Here is a 17,875-nt window from a genome sequence, read left to right as displayed (position 1 = left end):
AATAATAATTCTATACATTTGCGTTTATCATGGAGGCTATCGTTGGTAATAAATAAAAATACCGAATGCGCACTCTGAGCCACATGAACGCACATTTAAAACATACACAAACATGTACATTACATGCGGCACATATACATAGCATAAACCACTCAAGATGCACATTCAGCAACTATCCCAAATAATCGACCCCATGAAGAAAGTAATCATTGACAGCTAATATAAGTCATTTTGTTTAAATAATTTTGATACAAATTATCAATAAAACTGCTTGGTTTAGTTTTGTGAGACTCACCCGGATACCAAAGCCTACTTTCATCTTACCTTCTATCGCCTTCAAAACAGTGCATACATTAAATCATGCGTTTCCTGTGCCTAAACAACAAAATAATCATAACATAATTTATTTCCTACCTAGTACCGACGTCATTTGCTGACAGAGAAATAAAAGATGACATTAATTCCCCATTCGTCAGTAAAAGAACTGATAACTACAATAAAAGCAGTATTATCCTTAATATTAAAAGTCAGTGCCATAAAAGCTCCTGACGTCACTGCGACCTGTGAAAATCTATGATGACGGGTCTTCGTGAATATTTCTCGCCCTCCATGCCCGGGTTTTTAAAGAGCCTGGCTACTGCGTGGAAAACAAGAGTTCTTATTTTGTTAAATCTCCCACTCCCAGCCTAGATAGCTCTTTATCATCTTCAGGTTTAACCACTGCTCCTCCGAGGATGTGACTTATTTTATTAAATTAAGCATCACATTCATATGGGATGTGTACAGGTATTTCCTTATCTTCTCGGTGTTTTGTACTCATCTATGGAATTTTTTTATTCAATGTAAATGGCACATTAATGAAAATGTAACTTGTTACTAGTATAACGAAAGTGAGATATTTTTTTAAAATAAACTTTGATGCTATTTTTCAATTTAAACAGCAGGTACACAATAGGTAAACACATACATTTTACAAATATTTTTTTCATAAAGCGTACATTCGATGATCTTGCTTTCATGTTAATTTAATACTAACGTTCGACTGGTAGAGATAGCCAGTGGCAATTAGTTCATCATCGGATGATATGTATTTGCATTTTGTAATTTAAAAAATTATTATAATTATTACGTCATACACAATTTGTACTTCTTTTCGAGCTCATAATATACTGTCCATGGGACTTAAAGATGTTTCTACAGCAACTCTGTTTAAATAAACAACAAATTCCTTTGTCTTCCTTAATATCTCATTTTTCGTCTCCATTAATTATATTGTCTTGTTATAGACCAGTATCGATATGAATTTAGTTTTTAAGTCATATTGCTAGTTCTATTTTTTTTTCGCACTCGTGTTAAAATTAAAAAAATAATCACACCTTTAATTTTATTGGTTGGTAAGAAGAAATAAGCAAACCAATTGCCGTAAAAAAATGTAATACATATTGTAAGGTAAAGTATCTATATTATTATTATTATTTATATTTTTTTCAATATTTATTGTAATTTTCGTGTCTCTCATATTATTAGTAAATACATTGTATTGTCTGGGAGCGAAGAAAAGTGCATGTCACTGTCCTAATCTTGATTTACAGAGAGGTGCATTGAATTTAAGGTTAAGCCTCTGACTGGTTCGATTTTGATTAGTTATAAATAAGTTTTTTATAAATTTCAAAGCCTGTTCGTAATACTATTGACTTATCTCCTTAATTTAAAATTCTTTAAACAATACGTTGAGGGGGTAAGTAGTGGGTTTTTTATGCATGGTTTTAGATATACATAATAAAATATACATTATTATTCTTCTTGATCAGAGGCCCCTCTGATATTGTCATTTTACACAAATTATGTAAAAGACCCGTTTTCTCCAAGATTGTTTCCAATATCTCCCAGTATTTACTTTCATCTGCTCATTCGGGACCGATATTGCTATCCCTTTAAATTATTTTACAATTTTCGATCAATTAAGCATTTGTAATAATGATTGTATTTTAATTCTTATAATTTATTTGTATTACGTTCCAAAAACAAAGGAGTGTCCTAAATAATATAATATAATACATGTATTTTATTATTTTTATTGATAATGTATATAGCGTCATTTTCGTAATGTTAAACCTCAAGGAATATAAATTATTTGCTGACAAAACATAAATGACTGGGAGGAAACAAGTACTTATAAATTAATTTTTTTAAGCAACATGTCTTTTAAATAGACTTGAACAATATTTTTGAGGATGGAATATTTAAGAGTATAAAAAATGTGTGTTTTTGGACAAGCAGAATGTTTCATGTTACAAGGAGCGAACATTTAAACCTGCCAATGACAGGTTATACCGCATGCAAATGCCAAGACTTCCATACTCAATTTTGTTTTTTTCAGTCTCAATTGAAATATTGAACAACTGAGGACTTTATTCCCCAGCGTCATTCATATGTAGATTTGTGATAAATTATGGTTCTTCGGGATTTATCCTGCAGCATTTCAACTTAATCTTCATGTTTGTTTTACTTCTACTCCAATATTTTCAAATATAATGGTTTGATTATTGAAAACGGTATTGGAATTAATAAAATAGACACACTTCCACTTTTAATAACAAAAACACGATACACATAATAAAATCATACATAGAGCAATTATTATAATGAACGCCAATATGTACTACATATATATTATATTCTACACCATTCTAGTCCCAAGGATAAAATAAAATTGAAGATGTTTTATTTAAACTAATTGAACATTTAATATTAAACAAAAACTGTCTGAATGCTTACAAAGAAAAAGTAAAACTATAAATGTGTTCCTCGATCTGGCTAGGGCTTTTGACACTGCGTCCCACTCAATACTGTACAGAAGACTTTCAGAAACAGGAGTCAAGGGAACTGCATTAAAATTGTGATAATTATCTGACAGGGATAACATAAACCACAAAAATAATAAATAATGCAGAAAAAGAAACTAGAGGCAAAAGATCACCAGTTATAAACGGTGTTGAAGAGAGGTCGAGGTGTGAAAAAATACTTTGTCCCGAGAAGTATAATTGAGAGTGGACTGTATTGTTAAGGAAAGAAGGTTGCGCAACTCCACTAACCTGCTGATGATGAAGCTAAACGTGTGCTGAAACACGGTGTAAAAGCTAGCGATCTTGCAATGCTGCCACAGCTTGTATGGAGCTGGCGGTATAGATGGACGATATCACAGCTTTCTTGATGTTGTTATATGTGTGTTTGGCATAAATGATTTAATGTTTTTTTCTGATACTCTTACGTAGAATTGTTGTTACGTGGAGTGCAAACTATCAAACGTGGTTGAGCGTTGGTCTACACAAGCGGTGTATCCCAAGGTAGCGTATTGGGCCCAATACTATTTCGTGTGTACATTAATAATCTCTGTAGCATTGGAACTCAGCAGAGCGTTTTATTTTTTGCAGGTGATGCAATCTATAAGTGATCATAAAATGATATTTTCCCAAAGGTCACAGCAGGAATACAATTGGTGAGAAAGTGGTAATACTTAAATTTGTTTTCTATAAATGTTAGAAAAACAAACAACATTGTATTTAGCCTCAATAAAGCCACCTAACTAGATACATCTCTAAATGTTATGCTTCATACATGTAGTATTAACCAAATTCTTGGATAGGAATAAGATTAAATATCTGAGAATAGTAAATAACAGATATCATAAATGAGAATCTCATATTATTTAGACCGCCAAAAAACTCAAAATGATTGTTGTGTTTTGTTCATTGGTAGGTTTTTTAGATTATAAATCTATTAAATCGGCATATTTTATTAAGGTTTTTTATTTATTTTTTATTAGGTATTATTAGTTCATTTTGTAATCAATATTTATGCTTCAATTATTATTATTATTGGTAAGTTTTGTAATAAATATTAATTTTTCATTTTATTATTAGTGATTTGAATTGTATAAACACCATTTAATGAAAACTACACGTAACAATGAAGGTTCTGCCAAAACACAAAAAAATTGTAGCTAGTTGGGACTTGAAACATGAAACCTCTTTACATCATAAAACAGTGAAATTATAAATAAAAAATTAAAAATCATCTATTTCATATATGGGCTCTGGCTTGAGTTGTTTACCTAACATTAATAAAAGAGGTTTCCTCAAGGATAGATCAAGGAGAATATTGTTTTCTTGCAGCTATTCTTCTATGTCATATCAAAATAGATGTTGTTAAATTCAAATGAAGTATTGTAATGGATTTTGGTAACTAGTTTACAAAAGTCAGAACAGTTTTTGTTGCTGTTCATGTAATTATAAATGAGAATGAATGACAGTGCCTGACAAAAGGCCTTCATAAAATTTGCCAAACTCACTGTTCACAGTTTGCCAAAAATTTGCCAAACTCATTGAGCAATAAAAGCAGTTGGAGTTAAATTTGATTAAATGTCTTTTAAATGTGGTTTGGGTTGGTGAAGGAAGTGTTTGAATTTTCATCGTTATTAATTCACGTTGCCTATGTTGGTGCTTTGTTGACAATTATGGAATTATAAGGTGCGTTATCCATAGTGTTAACATATGGTTTTGTTAAATCTCAAATATGTCTTTCAACCCCTATTTTCAGAAATTACCATTCATTTCAGAGTGATAAACCTATTTTTATTACAGTCCGCTAAAAATTGAGATCGCAAACCAGCGTGCATTATAACCCTTCTTTCTTTATCGAAAGAATGTAATTTTGCACTCCAGTCACATTCACCGATTGCCAACATTTTATAATATGAAAAACGTATACTACTGTGATGAAAAATAAGTTTCTTATTTCAAATTAAAAACACGCGGGCTCTTCAATTCTGGCAAAAAAATTATATTGGTAGTACTGGCATTTATTCAATACGCACGTGTTTTGTGAACAACAACATGTTAATTTAGCGATTTTTACTATGTTTGATTTTTTTGAGCAAAGAACTTGCATTAAATTTTGTTTGCGGACTGAAATTTCTGCCACAGAAACTTTGAGAATGCTGCAGAAGGCCTTCAGTGACCAAGTTATGTCACAAAAGTGGTATAAATAATTCAAAGAAGGCAGATATAGAGTTGAACGACCATCAACATCAACTGATAAACAGCACATCAAGGACATCAAATATTTCCCGCGTAAAAATCGTCGGTTGACAATTCGAGACCTCGTTGATATTCTTGATAAATAAATAAAGATTTTAAAAGTCATATAAAATTTCACTTTTTTTTTTATTCGCTCTCACACGTTTGCGAGTAATTTTAGGCTTATTTTTTTTTATTACGGTGTAATATCATTAAAATATTCATTAAAATTAACAATTTCTTTTCTTAGCTCCTCAAGTGATAATTCACTATTCATAATAACTTTAAAATACGCATCTTTTTAAGCTGCAAGAATATCACGGTTTGTCTCGCATTTTTATATGAAAAACCAATCGAAAATAATATTTATAATATTTTCTAAAATATTTGCCACTCTCTTCAAATTACAATTCTAATGGAACTTTAGCTTACAAAAGTTTTCAGTGTAGGAACTTCTTTTTGAACTGGATAAATCAAATGTATCTTCTGATGTCAAAACGATATAAAGCTTTCCTCCGAAGGCCCTTTCTTGTTTTGCTAGGAGCTTGAAATTGACCTCCATTTGTTTTTTCTCCGTGATAATTTTCTTGGTGCTACTTTTTGATTGACCTGGAAATAAAAGAAACAATATTGTAGTTCAGTGTTAATAAAATAAAATTTTAAAAACATGTATTCGTGTTTGCAAACATTGAAACAAACTGCGTAAGAATACTGTTATTGTTAAAATAAAATTAAAAAATTCACTCTAAAAAATGTTGGTTTGTTCTTCCAACTGTTGATTTTTGTGAAACTAAAGAGCTGAAAGTTTTACCACACATTCGCCTGAGAGATCGCATTTCGACAGCATTCAGCCTACTTTCATCCCTGTTTTTCCAAGTCCATATTTCGCTCCCATTCATCAGGGATGGGACCAGGACTCCGTTGTGAACTGCCAATTTTGCCTCTTGTGACAAGCATTTATTTGCCAAGGTCGATTTAAGTGCACCGTTCACTCTGTTCTTGGCACTCACCCTCCTTTCTATATCTTTCTCAGTCATTCCATCCCTAGTGAACATACTTCCCAGATACACAAATTCCTCTACTTGTTTTAGTATAACTCCATTCACAGTGATTTCACATTTAGTCATACTTTCATTTCTTTCAAAAACCATCACATTCGATTTATCGACATTCATCAGCAAGTCGCTTCTCTTGCATACATCGTAGACCTTTGTTACTATGTACGATAGATGCACAAATGTTGAGATCCGTACATTATGTAAGGCTGAGACAAGCATTGTCGACAAAATCAAGAAAGGAGCTCTGCGCTGGTTTGGACATGTAGAACGAATGGACAGCGAGAGAACGGCTAAGAATATTTACAATGCGAATGTTGATGGATGCAGAAATAGAGGAAGACCGAGAAAGACATGGCATGACCAAATCCAAGAATTACTTAAAGATGGACATGTCAAAAGTCGAAATAATCGGCGCGCGTGCATGAGAAGATGTATGAATGTAGAGGAAGCGAGATCTGTATGCAAAGATAGAGTGTTGTGGCGTTCTATCCTCTCTGCCTACCCTTACGGGGAAACGGCGTGATGGTTTGTTTTGTTTTTTGTTTTTGTTTAAAGAGCTGAAACCTTTATTGATGCGGCTGAAACTCAACAGACTAAATTACTTCATCTACATAAGCAACGCTTGAAAATATTTTTCGTTTTTATAATTCTTCTTGGACCAGTTGGTTTCATCAACAATATTTTAAGTTTGTATTTAGGATTTAACCATCTTGGGAGTTATTAATATTTACATATTACAAAGGAGATTGAGATCGTTTCAGAGAAGGAAACGTGGAAATGAAGTTTCAGCACTTTAACTTAACAAAAATGGCGGCCTCCGTGGTGTAGTGGTCAAGACGCTTGACTCACAGACGGAAGGTTCCGGGTTCGATTCCCGGTGAGAACACAAAAAATAAATGTGATTTTTCTCAAGCCTGGGTGTTCTGTGATGTAATTCACCGCTGTAATTGGGCCTCCTGGCCTGTTGTGGTGCAAAAATAAAATAAAATAAACAGATGGAAGAATTGAACATATATGGATATTTAAATATGGGCAGAATGGTGAATGTTGCACATTGTGTAAAGCCGTCACTTAAACCAGCGAATATACAAATAATAGTCATAAGCCCTGTAAATACCAACAATTCCATATTCCATTCTTTAAAATTTTCTCCATCTCTGTTATAATTTGATAACCGAATATTTATATCTACCAAATCAAATGGCGTTTTAAATGTGCAAAGTTCAAAACTCTTTATATTTACCTTTTATGACCATAATTCAGATAAATTGTATTAATATGAGAAATATTTAGCAATTTTTAACTTTCAGATTTCACCAATATTTTTAGAAGGATTTTCTGATTAAGTTGTTCAAATTTCTAGGATCAAGACAGATTCTCAACTGACCTGATGCATTTTTTGTTGTGACCATTGGATATCTCATGCATTCAATTTTGGGCTATTTCTATAACTGAAATTTTTCTATGAAATCCAACTCTCCTTTCAGACTGTTGAGCAGCGGCGCAAATGGTACTCTTCTGGCTCTGCTGGATCTACTTGGGGTTCTGCATCCTCTCCTCTCGAGAACTCAGATGACGGATAGGAAGAAGGCATTTTAGACCCTGAAAAATATCATAAAATTCTTTGATAATTGCTCGACAGTCTTGTTTTCCATTACTCTTTTTTGACGTGTAGGAAGATCTTTGAATATGAGATAACTATTTGAGTTTGTGACAACGAATTGGACTATTTCTTAAATATTGAATTACAGTGTCCTAATATCGGTAAAGCTGCTTTTCTAAACCTGATACTTTTTAACTTACTTTAAATTCATTTTCACTTTTGCAATAATGAATAAATTGTTACTTCACACTTTAGAAACAACAAACAACATGATATTTAATAAGTTTATTGGAAAGTCAGTAGAATAAATTTTAAGAATCCTGGACTCCAGTGAAAATATTTTATTAGGAGAGTATAAACCATGCAGTTTAAATAAGGACACGCCTTTTGCCAGCAAAAAACACTTTATTTTATGATTATTTTATGAAAATGTTCTTAATTTTTATCCAATTAAACAGAATAACAATATAAAACATATTTTAACTGCGGAGTAATATAAAAACATAACATTTAAATGCGTTTAAAGTAACTTTTTGACGTTTCACAACAAACAGTGAATTTCTGAACACAAAGAGATGGATGAAAAAGTATTAGGAGAACATGAGTTTTAACGCAATAGCATTGAAAACACCACGCCTTCTGTCGTCAAAATAAATACACTTTATTTTACGAATATTTTCTGAAAATATTAATTATTCTCTTCCAATTAAACAGAATAACAATATAAAAAACATTTTGACTCTGTAGCCTTGGAAAATATAACATTTAAACTCGTTTTAAGGGTTCTAACGTTTCACTCATAAAAGAAACAGTGAATTTCTGAACACAAAGAGATGGATGAAAAAGTATCAGGAGAACATGAGTTTTAACGCAATAACATTGAAAACACCACGCCTTTAGCCGGAAAAATAAATGCACTTAATTTTATGAAGTTTTTATGAAAACATTATTTATTCTTCTCCAATTTAACAAAATAAGAATAAAAAACATATTTTGACTGCGGAGTCATAGAAAACATAACATTTAAACGAGTTCAAAGTAATTTTCTGACCTTTCACTTATAACACACAAAGCGCATTTCTGAACATAAAGAGACAGATGAAAAAGTATCAGGAGAACATGAGTCTTAACGCAATAGCATTGAAAACACCACGAGTTCTGTCTGCAAAATAAATAAACTTTATTTTGTGAATATTTTCTGAAAATATTGTTTATTCTCTTCCAATTAAACAAAATAATATTTTGAAACACACTTTAGCTCTATAGTCTTGGAAAATATAACATTTAAATTCGTTTAAAGTAACTTTCTGACGTTTCACTCACAAAACAAACAGCGAATTTCTGAACACAAAGAGATAGATGAAAAAGTAACAGGAGAACATAAGTTTTAACGCAATAGCATTGAAAACACCACGCCTTCTGTTTTCAAAATAAATGCACTTTATTTTATGAATATTATCTGGAAATATTATTCATTTTCCCCCAAGTCAACAGAATAACAATATAAAACACATTTTGGCTCTGTAGTTTTAGAAAATACAACATTTTAACTCGTTTAAAGGGATTTTCTAACGTTTCACTCATAAAAAAAACAGTGAATTTCTGAACACAAAGAGATGGATGAAAAAGTATCAGGAGAACATGAGTTTTAACGCAATAACATTGAAAATACTAACAAGCAAGAACTAACATGGAAGGCATGAAAAAGTATCAGGAGCCTATGAAACCGAGGATTTGTATCAGTAACATTCAGATGCAGACAAAAAGTAGCATTGAAAACGCCCCTTGCACATCAAAACACCACTTTTATTTTCAAAAAACACTAAAATACTCTATATTAGTTATAGACACTATGTTCTTATTATTATTTAATATTTTTCCAAGCCTTATAAAACTAACGAACACTTAAAAAAACAAGGATTCCACTCAAAAACTCAACTTCACTCGAAATATTCGTCTCGGCTGCGAACTCTCGTGGAACACGTGAAAAAGTATCAGGAGATCATGAAATCGAGGTTATGGCTATTGGTGAAATCTGTATCCAGACAAAAAATTTGCGAGCAAAATTAAGGTTTTCTGTAATAAAATATACCTTATCGTTGCAATGTCAAAACACGATAAATAATGTCTAGAATCTTTTTGACTATTTGTCTCCAACTGTGCAGATTTCCTATGGACAATTTATTGATAAATTTTGTGCGCAGGTCAAGATTTAATAGGGTTTTCAAATACATCAAAACAAATTGATTTATAGTAAAAAAAAAAAATTAAATGAGAAAATGATTAGAACGATAAAATTAGTTTTTTCGTTATTTGTGTGTCTGAACCGTATCTGTTTTTTTTTTATCTAAAAAAAAAAATACCATCAACACGTCCAAGTCAATTAGAGTTTCTTTATTGCATCATTGATTAATATAAATTATGCAGAAATTTACAAGTAAAGTCTTTTGATGTATATTATTTTAAAGTTTATGTAAAAAAAATAAGAATGTACAAATAAATATATATTTGAAGCGATACAAGTTACAAGATCATCATCTTGTGATCTTCTTCATCTTCAGATAGTGGCGAGAAACTTGCTCCTTGTCTATTGTCAGTCGTTAATAAGCTGGTCATGTAGCTCGCCGGATACTTGGGGTAGCAACGAAGTTTTTATCTGAGCTATATAAATGCACATATTCGATGCATTCTGGTCCGGATAGCCACCCTAATAATTTAAAATGCTTTTCAATCAAATCACTATCGAAAGGTTTCTTTCTATAAATTGACGGATACCTTAACGAAGAGAAGAAATATTTGACAAGAAAAAATAAATCAACAGGCATTTACAGATTTAATGACTTGTTATTATGATAATGAATATGACATTCTGATTTTACCGAAATAATTTAATAAATATTTGTCGTTCTAAGAATTGAGTATTGTCTTAAAATATAAACAGGAAAACTTTCGGCGTTACTAGATATTGTCGTAATTTAAAAATTACTTTAAATTTGTTGCAACAGAGAGGAAAAACATTTTCGAGAAGGGAATATGGGAGTCTAGGGAGAAAATCCAGCCAGTCTGCAAGCATTTGGATATACTCAAAACATTGTTGAAAATAACTTCCTTATAAAAAAATGCAACAGTGAGGAACTTTAGCCCTACGGGAAATTGGATGCAATAAATGTTTTCTTGAGCGGGGTATAAATTAAAGCATTGAATTGTACGCCAAAGTTTCTTGAAAATGAACATTAAAAAAACGAACTACTTTGAATGACGTCACTGGTTCAAATGAATCAACCTATGATATGAGAGCCTTGGAAGATTTCCGGGCTGCTTTCCGTTTTGGACCACTGGAAAAAACTCATCGTCGGCCTTGTGGTGTGATGGTCAGCGTGTTTGCCTACTATTTAAGAGGTCTCGGGTTCGATTTTTCGAAAAGGGTGATTTTAGACTAAAATATTTCATAGTCCCTGGACGGATCCCCTTACCTTCATGTTACAAAATTGATCGAGATATGCTGCGATTAGTGTACCAATGAAGAGAATAAGAAGAAAAACCAACCTCTGACGTCACACGTAGAGTTATTTCAGAAATACAAAACTTTAAAAAATCGTAGCGCTGATAATACGATATTTAAAAGTTGGAAAAAAATTTTTTGGCTTAGTTTAATAGTTTTTAACAAATTAAAAAAAAAGAAAAATTCACTGAACTTCCTCATAATCTTAACATATATGAATGCTTTTACTTTTTTACATTCTCATACGCTTTTTTTAAAGTTAATTTTAAGCAAAAATATTTTGTTATAATAATTATAAAGAAAATTTTGCAGCTCCCTAGAATACTGTCCCCCCTTTCATGAGGTCCTGATACAAATATGCGTATTTACTATACCAGACGATGCTCTAAACAAATCATAATATAAAATAGTATCTATGGAGGGAAGCTCCATAGAGGCCGTTCCTATAGATACCCCCCCTACTCATGTTTCCCTGGTTCCATTGACATTAATTTTAAACGAACAAGGCTAAAGAGGTTATGTGTACAAAACGAAATTATTCTTTAGTAACAGAGTTCATAGTGAATTTTAAAATAATATTGTCTATTTTTAAATATAAAACACTAACAAAAACTTTATTTGAAGCAAACAAATATACCAACAAGTACAATTTCGTTCAAAAAAAGTTTAAAGTTTTAAATCAATATCGATAAACTATTAAACTATCAACAAATGGAAGCATTCAAAGAATATATATGTTCAAACATAGGCGAATGGCGAAATGTTACACAGTGCGTAAAGTGGCCGTTAAAACCAGCCAATGACAGTTCGTAAGTCCGGTAAATGCTTTATCATCATCATCATTATGTTTAAATATAAAACACTAACAAAAACTTTATTTGAAGCAAACAAATATACCAAAAAGTACAATTTTGTTCAAAAAAAGTTTTAAATCAATATCGATAAACTATTAAACAATCAACAAATGGAAGCATTTAAAGAATATATATGTTCAAACATAGGCGAATGGCGAAATGTTACACAGTGCGTAAAGTGGCCGTTAAAACCAGCCAATGACAGGTCGTAAGTCCGGTAAATGCTTCATCATCATCATCATTATGTGTCCACTCCCTAGTTAGAGCATATAGTGTTCACTAAATTTTCCTGGCATCTCTGTCTGCTACCAGCTTCTGTGCATCATTTCAAGTCAGGTTCGCGTCCCGTACTGCTGATATGAACTGCCGACGAATTTTCAGCAGTGTATGTCCAGGACGTTGAGAACACGATACGTTGTAAAAAAGGCAAGCGTGGTTAAGACTCTAAGGGGGCGTCCGCAGTACATGGCCAAGCCACCCGTATAGCCTCTGTTTGACGACAGTTGTCACCGAAATTTGCTGCGTCCGTTTTTTTATTACTTTAGTTCCTACAAAGTCAAACCTCCGCCGGTTCTCAAAACTCAGAGTTTTGCTATTGTAGGCCCTAGTAAGGTGCCACGATTCGCATCCATAAAGGACCGTAGATTCCTAGCCGCACTACCAGTTCTTTTTTTATGCTGCTATTTTCTGTTACATATACTCACAGGTATTTGAAACTGTCAAACCTTTCGATGAATTGGTTTGACTGAGTCAGGGGATTTTGTCTTCAAAGCACAAAGTGTTACACAGTACATGGTTTTTGGCAATATCGATTTTTATGCCCATGCATTCGGAGTACCTATTTAGGCTGTCTACAGTGGCCTGAAAATCCCTTCCTGAATCGTCAATTAAAACCGCATCATCGGTATACTCTAGGTTGCAGACATTTTGGGAGGAGGAGATGAATATTCTTAGATCTCGTAAAATTGATTTTCTTAGGATGAAAATGAAGAAATTGAATAAAAATGAACGGTGCAATGACGCAACCCTAACAAACTCTGGTGGAGACCTCAAATCAATTTGTGATAATTTCGGTGATTCTGAATGGCATTCGCTACTTGAATGAAGGGGTTTAATAAGTTCGATAAAAAGAACCGGGCAGGAAATTATCCGACGCTACTATTCGTAGTGTCCATAATTGAGAGACTGCGAGGAGAATGTGTCACAGGGGAACTTCTAGAACTTTCTAGAAGCATTGTTCGTTGGCCCAGCGCGGGGAAGGTAGGCGAGGAAGTGAGATGCGGGACAAAAAAGCAAGTAGGACAAAGCTTTTTGCGCTTAATATTGAAATTTACTTTCTTTTAAAAAAATATAGAAGGGTCAAAGTAATATCCCATTATAAGTGATCGATGAGTTTTCTTATATATGTTTTTGAGTAGGTACGGTGACAAGGCCAACTTTCCCAAGGAGTGAGGTCTGCGGGAAAATGCCTTGTAACCCTTGAGGTCACCTCATCTAACTTACTCAGGCATGGGCCACCTTTCGATTTCCTTTCGTCTGATTTCTCAACACCAACCTGTCTGGTCCCTTTTGGTAGTTTGTAGTTTGTCCCGTTAGCTTAGTGAATCATTGATATTTCAATGATTGAGTATTCTCAAGCCTCCTCACCACTATAAGGTAAATCCAGAGAAAGACAATTTGTAATAATAAAATACATCACCTCATAAATATTTTTTAAAATGAGAGATAAATAATTAAAGTAATTATTATTATTACACTTATCGCCGCGTCGTTCGTAGATCACACACACACTTGGAACATAGGGTAATAAATACAAACGGTCAATACATCTTTCAAACTTTTCAATTGAAATCTCAACTTTTCGATTTGGACATTTATTTGAATTTCAGCTCTTACAGTTTAATTTTACGGGGATTCATCATCATTCCTTTTTCTCACCTGATGGTGCATAGAGCACTGCATTGGTACACCAATCACAACGTATCTTGATCATTTTTGTTACATGAAGGTAAGATGATCAGTATTACGCTTCAGGTACCAGTCCCGGGGCTATGAAATATTTTAGTGTGAAAACACCCTTTTAAATCAATATTTCATATCAACCATGTCGGGAATCGAACCCGAGACCTCTTGCATGGCAGGCTAACGAGCTGATCATTACACCGACAAACGGGGATTTGATTACTGGTATAGCAATCCATCCATGTAAGTGGATAAAGTTTGCTCCGGAAGATATAATACAAAAAATTGACCTTTTGCATTATTCGCGTGCGACAAATGGGCCTGCACGACTTCTGACTAAAATTATAATACTACAGATTACTCGTAATTTAGCCGTATCATGTATAGAATCCTCACGAGTGTATGTATTTTAACAAGTATGTATGTGTTATGTATGTATGAGTGTGACACGTAAATTTATAAAATTTATGATATAAGATTTATTCTCATGATTATGTTCTCCTGATACAGATTGACATTTAAATTTAAGGTGTATTTGAACTCTGTCTTACTCCCAAACAAGAGAGTGGGAAATTTATTGGAATTCATCCAACACACGTGACATTTGCGTAATTAAAAAAAGTAAAAAAATGTTATTGATGCTTAAAAAGTTCATAATATCGTGGGGTTACTGCCAAAAGTTGGTAGGTCCATACAACACAACATGATATGGAGTTTTTTAAAGCCATTTTAAAGTTTGACATTCTGACAGAAAAAAATGGTTAGTGATATTACAATGTTTACATACATACCAAGTGTTTTTACAAACTTTTTCCTGTTTGATAACAGAAAAAACTGGACTTACGGTATTTTATTTAAAAAAATATAAGCTATAAAACTGCTTTACTGAGATCGAAGGAGCTAGAAACTTTTCCAGACATGGATATTCACGTAAAAACAAACAATTTATCGCTAACTACATGTACCTAAAATGTGGACTTACCAACTCTTGGCATTAACCCCACGATATCTTGTTAAGGAAAAATATAAAGATATTATTAGTCCAAATCTTTATATGGGACCAAATGATGCTACGAGTTGGTTTTCGAATTACCTTTCAACACATAATGGTGCATAAGGCACTGCATTGGTACACCAATCGTTAAACGAATGTTTTTTTTTAATCGGTACCGATAAGGGCAGATATGAAGGTAATAAAAACCCAAATTAGATATTGTTCGAAATTGAATATTACAACCAGAATTATCTTCTTTTAAGAAAAAAAAAGAGAATACAATTCAATAAAAACAAGTTTCAACTAAAAAAAAATTATAAATATTTTTTTTGAAAGTATTACCGAAGGCATAATTTTACGTAGAAATCAAGGAAAATGGCACAAAAATGTATGTGATTTCAAATGCTTGAATTTTTTTTTCAAAAACAGAAAAATAAGATTTTGCATCGGCCACTTTTATGTTCAATTTATTATCTTTAAATTAATAAAACAAATTTTAGTTCAAAACTTAGTCTTTATATGAGAACCCAGATACCTAGTGAAGTCTAAATTTGGGATGGCGTAATCTGCCCGTCTAAAAGTAATTTTATTTTAGTTACATAAAACTTTTAAGTACATTTTTTAAGTAGAAATTTTTAACCTTTAAAAATTATTTTTTCTAACTTATCTATGTTTTTTTTAAAAATAATATTTATAGCGCCATTAAAAAGGAGAATTTGTGTTAAAATGGCAAAATCGTATGATTTCCTCATTTTGCGTGCGTTTTACCAGACTACAGCCCTACTGAAAAGGAAACCATAGAAAACTCATTCAATGAAGGCGGACTGTTTATTTATTTATTTATTTTTATCTTAAAATAAGGCACACATAAATATATTCTTATGTGTTCTTATAATAACAATGTACATATAATTAAACGCTTGCAGACTGGCTGAATTTCCTCCCTCGGTTTGCAACCTCTTTGTTGCAACTTATTTAGATATGAATAACTCTCTAGGGAGGAAATCCAGCCAGTCTGTAAGCATTTGGACAAACTCAAACATTGTTGAATGATCTACATGGTAAAAGAAGAAGTACAAAATTGGAAAATTGTTTTCAGGCGTTGCCTAGTAGGTGATTTGGTTCAGCCGGATCAATCTCACCCACATGTAAAGGTTTCAGCAACAGATGGAAGAGTAGAGGAAAGAGAGAAGAAAATGCGGATGTCAAAACATGGGCAGAAAGGTGAATGTTACAATGTGTAAAGTGATTACCTAAACCAGCCAATAGCAGGTCATTTTTTTATTTTTTTTACTATTTTAAAAAACCCGTCAGGGTAACATTAGAAATTTAATATTGTCGAGTCATTTTATGTCTCGTCTAGTCTAGTTAGTTCAGTCATCATGTGCTTTTCCAGATTGATTTTAAATTTGTCTCCAGTAAAAGTTTTCAACAAGTTAGGTAAGTCGTTGTAGTGTTTAAGTCCATTATGTAGTATTTTTGACTGTCCTGTGTTTGTCTTTGCTTTTTCAATATGATAGTGTTGTTGTTGTCTGGTGTTATATTTGTGTATGTCAGCATATTTGACTAATATTATGTCGTCGTCTTGTATGTTTCCCAGTGTTATTTTGTGCACAATTTTTAAGGTTTCAATTTTAGTCAAATAGTTTATGTCAAACTGGTGTGTTTTTTTGTACAGTTCAGTCGTAGAGGTCAGGTAGGGTAAGTTGTATGTTAGTTTAAGAATTTTATTTTGTTGTCTTTGTATTCTTGTTATGTCTGTCTTGTTACCAGTTCTCCAGAAGGCGATCATGTAACTCAATTTACTTTTGACATAGGCTTCGTTCATCATAATTTTTCCCTTTCTTGGTATAAAATCTTTAATTTTGTAGAAGAGGCTATGTAGTGATGCCATTACTTTAGTGAGTCCGACTATGTGTTTTGTCCATTTTAATTGTCTTTTCATTGTGAGTCGTAGGTAAGTCACATGTTCTATTTCTTTAAGAGTTTCGTTGTTTATTTTTATGTTCTTCTTTTGTGTTTCGAAATGTATTATATTTCATTTCTTGGCATTTAGTGTTAAGAAGTTTTTGTTTGTCCATTCTAATAGTTTTTGCGCGTCATTGTTGATGGTTTTAAGTCCTGTAACTGCCTAGACATCCATATTCCTACAATATTTTGAGTTTGTCCAAATTTTTGTAAGCAAGGACTGGAATTAACTCCCTGGGGAGCTGTATTACAACAGAGATGCAGAACATTTAAGAGAAGGTAATATAGAAGTCTAGGCATCTACAGGGCTTATGACCTGTCATTGGCTGTTTTTTTTATTATTTTTCTTTTATATATAAATACAATTTTATGTCCACTTTGCTCAGCTAACAAGGGTACATACCCCGTTTCAAGCAATTACATTTTAAAACATGATAATGGTTTATAAGTTAATAGAAAGCACAGACTAATAAAATATAAACTAACTCGCATACACATTTGGATACATATACATACACACATACACATACACACATATACACATATACACATATACATACATACAAATAATAATTATTAAAATGAATAACTTATATAGCGCCATTTTCGTAATATTATACCTCAAAGGCGCTTTACAAAGTGATTATATAAAGATACAAATTTAATTTTGACTTTTTAATTTAAGAAAAATAATGTACTTTGTCACCACATGCTAAGAATTCATTCAAATAATTTAGACAACAAGTGAGTTTTAAGTTTCTTCCGAAACATCACCTCTCTCTCACAGTTTCGGACTTCTTCTGGGAGAGCATTCCATGCCGTAGGGCCTGCGACCGCTAATGCACGTTCACCGAAT

General features: G+C 32.5%; 1 long non-coding RNA gene across 7 annotated transcripts; it reads right to left on the bottom strand.

The window, feature by feature from the left end:
* Positions 1-2,577: 2,577 nt before the first annotated feature.
* Positions 2,578-9,911, bottom strand: LOC148277574 (uncharacterized). Of its 7 annotated transcripts, XR_015823427.1 has the most exons (4): positions 9,063-9,402; positions 8,791-8,901; positions 7,524-7,738; positions 2,578-5,687 (listed from the first exon to the last, which is right to left on the bottom strand). It is a non-coding gene; the product is annotated as an uncharacterized LOC148277574 (long non-coding RNA). The 7 variants fall into 7 exon arrangements; XR_015823431.1 differs by lacking the exons at positions 8,791-8,901; positions 9,063-9,402 and adding an exon at positions 9,832-9,911; XR_015823430.1 differs by lacking the exons at positions 8,791-8,901; positions 9,063-9,402 and adding an exon at positions 9,679-9,762.
* Positions 9,912-17,875: the final 7,964 nt, after the last annotated feature.

Source organism: Micrasema longulum, unplaced genomic scaffold (assembly GCF_059751315.1).
Source record: "Micrasema longulum isolate JH-2025_06_02 unplaced genomic scaffold, ASM5975131v1 h1tg001011l, whole genome shotgun sequence".
Lineage (NCBI taxonomy): Eukaryota > Metazoa > Arthropoda > Insecta > Trichoptera > Brachycentridae > Micrasema > Micrasema longulum.
This window is presented reverse-complemented; position numbering and strand designations above follow the sequence as displayed.